Below are 9,393 nucleotides of genomic sequence, written 5' to 3'. Positions count from 1 at the left end.
TGCCCCTCATCCCACCTGCTCCAGAAGGTTCAGCTCCTGGGCCAACCCTCCAGCCTGCAGGTGGACAACCCCAACCCACCACCTTCCCAGGACGGCTTCCGCTCCCCCAGAGGGACCCCTGTGGCTGAGGAGTCATTTCCCCAATGACCTGAGGACTCCCTCATTCCCGTGAGCCTCTCTTCACTCTGCTTGTGACCCTCCGGCCCTATTCTAACTAAATTAAAACGAGGTGGGGGCTCCCGGCTGGCTCAGTCCATAGAGCATGCGACTCTTGACTTGTGAGTTCAAGCCCCACATTGGATGTAGAGATTACTTAAACAAATCCTTTTTTAAAAAAAAAGAAATACAATGAGGTGTTCACGCTCCAGATTGAGAATGCGGTGAAGTCTCCAATACCAAGTGCCGACAAGTCCGTGGAGAAGGTAGGATGGTCACACGTGATTACAGGAGCCCAAACAGTCCGTTTAACCCGCAGCACTGGGTGCGGTCTGTCACACATCACGCCTACACTCACCGCCGACCCAGGATTGCCACTCTTGGTGCTTACCCCAACTAAATAAAAATGTGTGTGCACAAAAGTCTTATAGAAGAATTAGCCTGGAAGCTTTCTTCCAGAGAGCCCCCGGGTAGAGACAACCCATCCATAGGTGAGCAGATAAACAGATCTGGTTATATTCAGACAACGGCACGATACTCAGTAATAAAAAAGAACAGTATTGATAAATCTCCAAACATTATGCCAGACGAAAGAGGTCAGACATGCGGGAATGTGTCTTCCCACTGACACGAAGCTCTAAACGGCTGACGTGGCCCGGGGGAGCCGGTGAGTTGTCTGGGGAGACATAAGAAAATCTGGGGTGAAGGCGGTGTTGTCTGTCGTGGTTGGGAGGGCGCATACATGGCATATGCGTTTTTCTCAACTCATCTGGCTGTTAAGTGAAAACGGGTATGTTAATTTTATAGCAGGTAAATTGTACCTCAAGATGGTTCATTTTTTAAAAATTTTTTTAATGTTTATTTATTTTTGAGACAGAGAGAGACAGAGCATGAACGGGGGAGCATGTCAGAGAGAGGGAAACACAGAATCCGAAACAGGCTCCAGGCTCTGAGCTGTCAGCACAGAGCCTGATGCGGGGCTTGAACTCACGGACCGCGAGATCATGACCTGAGCCGAAGTAGGCCGCTTAACCGACTGAGCCACCCAGGCACCCCAAGATGGTTCATTTTTAAGTTGAGTGGATGGCACGGAAAAGAGGTACAGTTGGAAGAGTTTTACATAAACACTGAGTTTTAAATTGTCTTTCTTTTTCCTGCTTTCAGATTCTCAAAGCATGATCCTTTGTTCCTCTCTAGTTAAACCTACATCTTTTGGGGCATCAACATTTAATGTAAATTTTAAATAATTTTACAGTTAGTTCTATTATTTTCTATCACTTTTTAAAGTATTTTTTTAAATGTTTATTTATTTTGAGAGAGAGAGAGAGGCAGAGAGGCAGAGAGGGAGAGAATCCCAAGCAGGCTCCTCCCTGTCAGCAAGGAGCCCAACTGGGGGCTCGAACTCACAAACTGCGAGATCATGACCTAAGCCGAAATCAAGACGCGGGCGCTTAACCGACTGAGCCACCAACGTAAAAAGTGAGCCTATGCGTCACAAGCCACCTTCACAACAGGGCAGCCAGCGCCCTGGCGACTGCCCGCGATCGCCGTGCTGCCACCAGGACCATCAGCTTCCCTGCCTTGACCCCGAGTCAGACCTTTCAGTTAACTCTGATCACTTTGAGTTTTTTTTCAGTTTTCATCTAATTGTCCCCCAGATTATTTCTGGCTGTGTCGTTTAACAAGCGGACTACCGGGAAGCTTCTCTGAGACACAAACAGCCCCACCCTTCCTGGCGCTGAGAGCTGGGCCCTGCGGGGTTAGGTCCGGCCAACGTGTGGAGCATTTGTAGATATGACTCAGCGTATGGTCACGACATTGTTGTTTTAATCCCTTCCTTTTCTTCCTTCCTTCCCAAGTGATACTTAGACAAGACGGCTATGTTGGGGAAGATAAGCAACAATGACGTCTGAGGGGAAAATGGTACCGTTTTCTAAAATCTCCTAAGCAGTTCTTCTTCTGAAGACAGACATTATTAATTGAAATAACAGGCCAATTAAACAGCATTCGTAAGAAGCAACATCCCGCGGTAATAAAACATGCATTTGGCTGCAAAGGTGTTCGCCTTTGTCTTAGCCATGCTTCAACTCGCTGGATGACTGTGTAAAACGTTTAACTCCCGGGGTCTGTGGGCTGGGTTACGTCACCTCCAAGTCCCCACCCGTCTACAGTAATGGGCAGATCACAGGTTTGATTACACAGAATTCTGCTGTTTTGACCGTCTGCCATTCGTTCCACATGAGGCACCGCGTAGGTTTATTTCTACTAAGAAACAGAACAGATCAGTACCTCCTTTGGGACCCCTTCCCTCCCAGTGGTAACTGAAGTAACCTAATTTTGTATTTGTCATTCCTTTGCTTTAGTTTATTGCTTTTTTTAAAAAACTTTTTAAAATGTTTATTTACTTTTGAAGGGGGGGAGGGGGAGAGGCAGAGAGAGAGGGAGACACAGAATCTGAAACAGGATCCAGGCTCCTAGCAGTCAGCACAGAGCCCGACACGGGGCTCAAACTCATGAGCTATGAGATCATGACCCAAGCTGAAGTCAGACGCTTAACCCACTGAGCCACCCAGGTGCCCCTGAACTCTGTCATACAGTTTAAACACACTGAGATGTTTTCATCAATGGCCGGGCTCAGGATTGCGCAGTATCGTGCTTTTTACAGCATTTAATATCGGAAAGAAAGGATAAAACGGTATCTTTCCCATCACAAAGCTGACCGACGCGTTGGTGCTGAGATTTCACAGGGATCAGAGCTGATCCCCAGTCTGGCCTCCCTCACCCCCCACGACCGGGTTTTCCTCGAAGCGCCACCAAGTTCTGACGAGAGGCAAATCACTTAGCCGACATCCTCAGTGCGTCCACAGCCCCAGTATCTGTTATCTTATGAATTACCTGTCAGAACACAGGGCCTGAGGAACCGAAATACTGGAGGAGAAAGGGAGATCGCCTTGAGCAGAACAGCTCAGTCCTCCAGGCGCTAAGCAGGCCCGCTTTCGGTGTGAGGCCGGCACGAAGGCAGTACGAAGGAGGCAGGCATTTTTTTCTAATGTTTCTTTATTTTTGAGAGAGACAGAGACAGAGAGAGAGGGAGACCCAGAATGCGAAGCAGGCTCCAGGCTCTGAGCTGTCAGCACAGAGCCTGACGCGGGGCCCGAACCCACGAACCGTGAGATCGTGACCCGAGCCGAAGTGGGCCGCTTAACCAACTGAGCCCCCCAGGCGCCCCGTCTTTATTGTTTTAATTACCAGTCCTGGGGCGCCTGGGTGGCGCAGTCGGTTAAGTGTCCGACTTCAGCCAGGTCACGATCTCGCGGTCCGTGAGTTCGAGCCCCGCGTCGGGCTCTGGGCTGATGGCTCAGAGCCTGGACCCTGTTTCTGATTCTGTGTCTCCCTCTCTCTATGCCCCTCCCCCGTTCATGCTCTGTCTCTCTCTGTCCCAAAAAAATAAATAAACGTTAAAAAAAAAAAAAATTACCAGTCCTTCAGGCCCTCTCTCAATCTCTCATATACTGCTTAGATTTGCATGTTCTAGGTATTGTACACAAACATGTATTTTCCCGAGACTTTCTTTGTTATCCTACACACAGTTCACTCATTTTCACTACTTTGAAAAAATTAAGTTCTGAATACATCTTACGTGACCCCCAGGGGGTGGGCGTTCTGGACACGCTTCCGCGGACGTTCACGTGTGTGTCTGCCTTCCCTCCGAGGATGGACGCCCAGGACCGGAGATGCTGGCTCACAGGGCACACACGTCTTCAGTGTCACTAGGTGACCCAATCCCTTCGCAAACAGATGCACCAACAGAAACTCCCGCCAGCTGTGCTTAGCCTCCTGGGGTAATTTTTTTTTTTTTTTTTTCCTATTTCATACAAGTGTAAATGCCTTTTAGCAGATTAAGGAAGTTCACTTTCACCCCCACATGCCGGGCGTTTTTACTATTAATGGGGTTTGAATTTTACGAAGTGTCTTCCCTGTAGTTATTGAACGAGCATGCGGTTTTTCTAGTGGGGATTCAAAAGTAATAGATTTTTGGGGTGCCTGGGTGGCTCAGTCGGTTAAGCGTCTGACTCTTGATTTGGGGTCAGGTCGTGATCTCATGGTTCATGAGTTCCAGCCCCGCGTGGGGCTCCCTGCTGATGGCGCAGAGCCTGATTGGGATTCTCTCCCTCCCTTTCTCTGCCCCTCCCTCGCTCATGCACTCTCTCTCAAAAATAAATAAATAAACTTTAAAAAAAGTAATAGATTTTCTAAATTTTAACAATCTTGGCTTCCTAGGATAAAGGATTGCTAGATTCATTTGCCTGATTGTCTCAGGGGTTTTTTTTAAATCTAAGTTCATGAGATTGGAATCTCATTTCTCACACGGTTCTTATCAAGTCTAACCTCATAAAATACGTGGATTCCGTCCACTCTCTGGGACAGTTTAAAATTCGAATTCTCCCCAGGGCACCTGGGTGCCTCAGTGGGTTAAGCATCTGACTTCAGCTCAGGTCATGTGAGTTCGAGCCCTGCGTGGGGCTCTGTGCTGACAGCTCAGAGCCTGAAGCCTGCTTCGGATTCTGTGTCTCCCTCTCTCTCTGCTCCTCCTCTGCTTGTGCTCTGTCTCTCTCTGTCTCTCAAAAATAAATACATGTAAAAAAAAAAAATTGAATTCTCTCTTCCTTGAATATTTGGTAGAACCAGTCCACGAAACTGACTGGAGCTTCTATTTTCTTACCGGAAATTTTTACTTACTCAACTTTTTAAATGCCATTTGGACTTTCAGGTCTTGTCACTTTCCTTCAGTCGGTATTGGCAAGTTAGATTTTTTTTTTTTTTTGAGGAATGTATCCACTGATTCTAGGACTGTAGAGCTACTTATGATGTGGTCCTGTTATGGTTTTAATCTCTGCCACGTGCACAGGCTTAGCCCCGCTCGTCATGCCCGCGTTGGTCTTCTACTGCTCCTGTGATACAGGATCACACAGTGAGTCTGAAAACAACACAAATTTAGTGCCTTATACCTCTGTGGGTCAGAGTGCAATACGGCTCTCGCAGAGACACGATCAAGATGGTGGAGGGCTGTGTCCCTTCCCGGGGACTCCGGGGACAAGATCTGCCCCTTGCTGTGTGCAGCTTTAGAGGTCATCCGCATTCCCGGCCCAATGTCCTCCCTCCAGCCTCAGAGCCAAGGGCAGTGAGCAGGGTCCCCATCACACCGCCTAACTCCAAACACTTCTCCTCCCTTGGCCAAGACTAAGGACACTGGAGAATACTTTGGGCCAGGATAACATCTCCATCTCAAGGTCCTTGCCTTAATCACATCTGCAAAGTCCCTATTGCCGTGTGACGTCACGGAGTCCCTAGCTCTGGGGATTAGGACATGGACACTTCGGGAGACCCTAACTGTGCTACCACAATGTCTGAGATTATTTATTTATGCCTTCTCCCTGGCGCCCTGGCCCACCTCTCTCTCACTTTTCCTTTGATCAGTTTTGCCAGGGACTTTCATTTTTTTAGTCTCTTTGTGTTCCGTCTCTGTGGTGTTATTATTTTTCACTTTATTAATTTCCACCCTCTCATTTTTCTTTTCTCCCTTCTCTTTACTTTTGGGATGCTCTGTCATTCTATTTCTAATTAGCTGACGTTGTAGAGACAATAATCTTGCCCCCCCCCCTTTCTTTCTAGTTAAAGCACATAAAGGTACACACATCCCTGGAATTACTGCTTTAACTGCATTTCATGCTTTTTAAAACAATTTTTTTTTCGATGTTTATTTTTGAGAGACAGAGACAGAGTGTGAATGGAAAAAGGGCACAGGGAGAGGGAGACACAAAATCCGAAGCAGGCTCCAGGCTCTGGGCTGTCAGCAGAGCCCAACACGGGGCTCAAACTCACGAACCACAAAATCATGACCTGAGCTGAAGTCAGACGCTTAGCCCACTGACCCACCCAGGAGGCCTTGTTTTGGTTTGTTTTTTAAGAGAGAGAGAGCGCTCAAGAAGGGGAGGGGCAGGGGCGCCTGGGTGGCTCAGTCGGTTAGGCGTCCAACTTCAGCTCAGGTCATGATCTCACCGTTCGTGAGTTCGAGCCCCACGTCGGGCTCTGTGCTGACAGCTCAGAGCCTGGAGCTTGTTTCAGATTCTGTGTCTCCCTCTCTCTCTGACCCTCCCCCGTTCATGCTCTGTCTCTGTCTCAAAAATAAACGTTAAAAAAAAATTTTTTTTTTAAAAAGAAGGGGAGGGGCAGAGGGAGAGAGACAGAATCCCAAGCAGGCTCCAAGCTGTCCGTGCAGAGCCCGACTCAGGGCTCGATCCCAGGAGCGGTGAGATCCTGACCTGTTGACATCAAGAGTCAGATGCTCAACCAACGAGCCCCCCAGGCCGCATGCAGGCAGGTGCATGTTCTCACACCATCTCCTCACCCTGCACATTGTTCTCTTGCACACACAGACCTCATGCCCGGTAGACAACACTCAAAAACAGCTCTTGCTCAAGTTGGGGGGCGGGGGCGGCCCCACCCGCAAACACCCACAGAAATCACAGCTCAGCCACAAGTGGCTGGTGGTGAACCCAGCATAGGGTGCACCCCTGCAGTACCTGGTCCTGGGGGCCAGGGGGCACCACACTCCGCCTGCGCAGGAGCTCTGCACAAGACTTCAGGCTTCCAGGCCAGAAGACAGCTAACTCCCTGAGGTACACAAACAGTAGGACAAAATCTCAGAAACTCAGAACTAATCTACATGATAAAGAGTTCAGTTTCTGGAGCAGTGATACTCCGGGAGAAGGGGAAACACGTACGTTTTTAGGTAGTAATTATCTTCATCCTAAAGCAGATCAATAACTTCGTCTTTATAAGAAAGGAGAAATTATTGTTCCAAACACTTCAACGCATCAACGGCACGTGGCTTGAGAGGGATCTGGGTGACTCGGGCCTCCAGGCCCTCACCTGGAGGCCCCTCCTGCACAATCCTGACAGCCCTTACCACTGTCCCCGGGCACCTGCTCAACTGGGGGGGGGGGGGTTGCTGCTCACGGTCCTATACCTGCACTGTCTGTACCCAGGAGACAGAGGCGGGATGGGGTGCTGGTCACGGTGCATCACCTGCACTGTGGGTGCCCAAGAGCGCAGGGGACACCCTTCTAAAGTTGGGGGGCTGCCTGTGGTCCTTTTCCTGGGCTGTCTGTGCCAGGGGACACCAGCACTTCGCTCCAATGGGGGCCTGCGTGCGGTCCTCTAACTGCGTCGTTCCTGGGGAACAAGCGACACTTGGAGCTCTACACGCCCCGTCCCGCAAATCTTGGGGGGGGGCGGGCCGCCCGGAGTTCACGGATCGGTGGGAGTTCTGGGGGCCCGCCCTTCAAGGACCCCGGCCTTCCACCCTGGCCCGCAGTCAGCACGCCGCCTCTCCCCTGGAGCCACAGCATCCCTCTCCCCAGGTACCCCGCCCGCGCCCCCAGCCCGCGCTGGCCACCAAACTCGGACCCCGCCCCCTCCGCCTGGGGACCCCAGCCTCCCCACCCCGGGCCCGCATTCATGTCCCCGCCCCAGGACCCCCGCCCCAGGATCCCCCCCTCTCCTGGCCCGGAGCCGCACTCACCTGGCAGGTGCCAGAACCTGGGTCTGAGAGCCTCTCCCACCGCCCAGCCTCAGCGAGCTAATTGCGCGCCCCGGCCCCGCCCCCAGGGCGGGACCACCTCCACGCCGCGATTGGCCGGCCCAGCCGGGGCCGGGTGCCCATTGGCTGACCGTTCTCGCCGCGCCCCGCCCCCGCCTCGGCACCGCCCAGTGGCGGCCGGCCCTGCTCGCGACTACCAGCCCAACGACCTGCCAGCTGCGCACCCGTGAGCGGGGGGGGGGGGGGGGGACACACCGAGGCTCCCCCGAAACCACACCTGCCCTTCCTGAGGGTCCTTGTGCTGCGCAAGCCCAGGCGGGGGCCATGAACGGGACGCCACCCCCCAGGGACACTGGCCCTTCCTGAGGACCCTTGGGATGTGCACGAGGGGGCAGGACCCCCCCCCCTCACCCTCACCCCGCCCCACACACCTGTCCTTCCCCAAGCACCCAAAGACAGTGCACGCGTGGGCCGGGTCGTGGGCAGGACCCCTCAAATCACCTGGCCCTTCACGAGGACCCTTGGGCTGTGCACGCGTGGGCGGGGGCAGGACCCCACCCCAGACACTGGCCCTTCCCCAAGTACCCAGAGACTGTGCACGCGGGGCGGGGTCGTGGGCAGGGCCCCTGGGCCACAGACCACCCCCCAGAGCACCGCCCCTTCCTTCCAGTACTGGTCCAGCCTGCAGGGCGGTCCTGGCCCCTCCGGAGGTCAGCTGCTCTCAGACCCGCCAGGGCTTGGGCCTTAGGAAATGCAGCGAGTTCACACGTTTCCCAGCCAATTTTCAGAGGCAAGGAGTAGTGCTCTGAGAGACACAAGTGCGCCTTCTGCTTCCGCCCCCCAATGCACAGCGCGTCCTAGGCTTTCCAGCCCTCGCAGACTTTGAGTCCATCTGTGGTGGAAAACGCGCGCACGCTGGGTTCCGCAGGGAAGCGTCCAGCCTGGACAGGAAGGTCGCCCCCGCGCTGTTGGGCTTGTTAACCAGCGGCGCCTGTTTCATCATTTACAAAGAAACGCACTATTGTTACCATGACCACTGAAGGGAGGAACCGGGGACCCAGGTGTCTTTAACCAGACTACGAAGAAACCCAACTCACGGCTGGAGGATGTTCCCTGGTACACGGGCCTCACAGGTAGCACGGGTGTTCTTGTTTTTCCAAGACGTGGGTCCCTCCCCTCTCCTGCCCAAATCTCTGAACCCCAGAAGCGATTTAAGGTCAGAATTTTAGAGCTGCCAGACATCTCAGAGATCTCTGGCCCCACTCACTTGGCTTAGAGAATAAAACCAAGCAGCTAATTGTCATAATTAATTGAAACATTAAGTGCCCCTACAGCTTGGCTGCTCTGTGTAAGTTCATTCGCTGACAGTTTTGACTAATGTAAATCACGGTCCTAACACACAGAGACTGTGATGTAAATAATAGTTTGAGGTTATCTTTTAGCAAAGTTTGCTGTTAGCATTTGCTGGTGGAATTGGCTGATCTATTTTTAAATGCTATTTCAGACCTTACAGCACACTGACTAGCGTCTGAATCAAAAAAGACAGTTCCTTCTAGTGGTTTTAATACAGAAAAATATTGTGGGTGTATTCCTAGGGTTCTTTCAGGACCCTACTCAAAGGACTTCCACTGAGA

General features: G+C 51.9%; 1 long non-coding RNA gene across 2 annotated transcripts; it reads right to left on the bottom strand.

Moving 5' to 3' along the window:
- Window positions 1–4,914: 4,914 nt before the first annotated feature.
- On the bottom strand, window positions 4,915–7,788 carry LOC121039593 (uncharacterized). 2 transcript variants are annotated; one of them, XR_005794866.1, is made up of 3 exons: window positions 7,742–7,788; window positions 6,741–7,392; window positions 4,915–5,134 (listed from the first exon to the last, which is right to left on the bottom strand). It is a non-coding gene; the product is annotated as an uncharacterized LOC121039593 (long non-coding RNA). The 2 variants fall into 2 exon arrangements; XR_005794865.1 differs by lacking the exon at window positions 7,742–7,788 and having other exon boundaries at window positions 6,741–7,538.
- Window positions 7,789–9,393: the final 1,605 nt, after the last annotated feature.

Source organism: Herpailurus yagouaroundi, unplaced genomic scaffold (genome assembly GCF_014898765.1).
Source record: "Herpailurus yagouaroundi ecotype Mexico unplaced genomic scaffold, PumYag 181, whole genome shotgun sequence".
Taxonomy (NCBI): domain Eukaryota; kingdom Metazoa; phylum Chordata; class Mammalia; order Carnivora; family Felidae; genus Herpailurus; species Herpailurus yagouaroundi.
The sequence above is the reverse complement of the archived record's forward strand: the minus strand, read 5'-3'. Positions and strand labels throughout refer to the sequence as shown.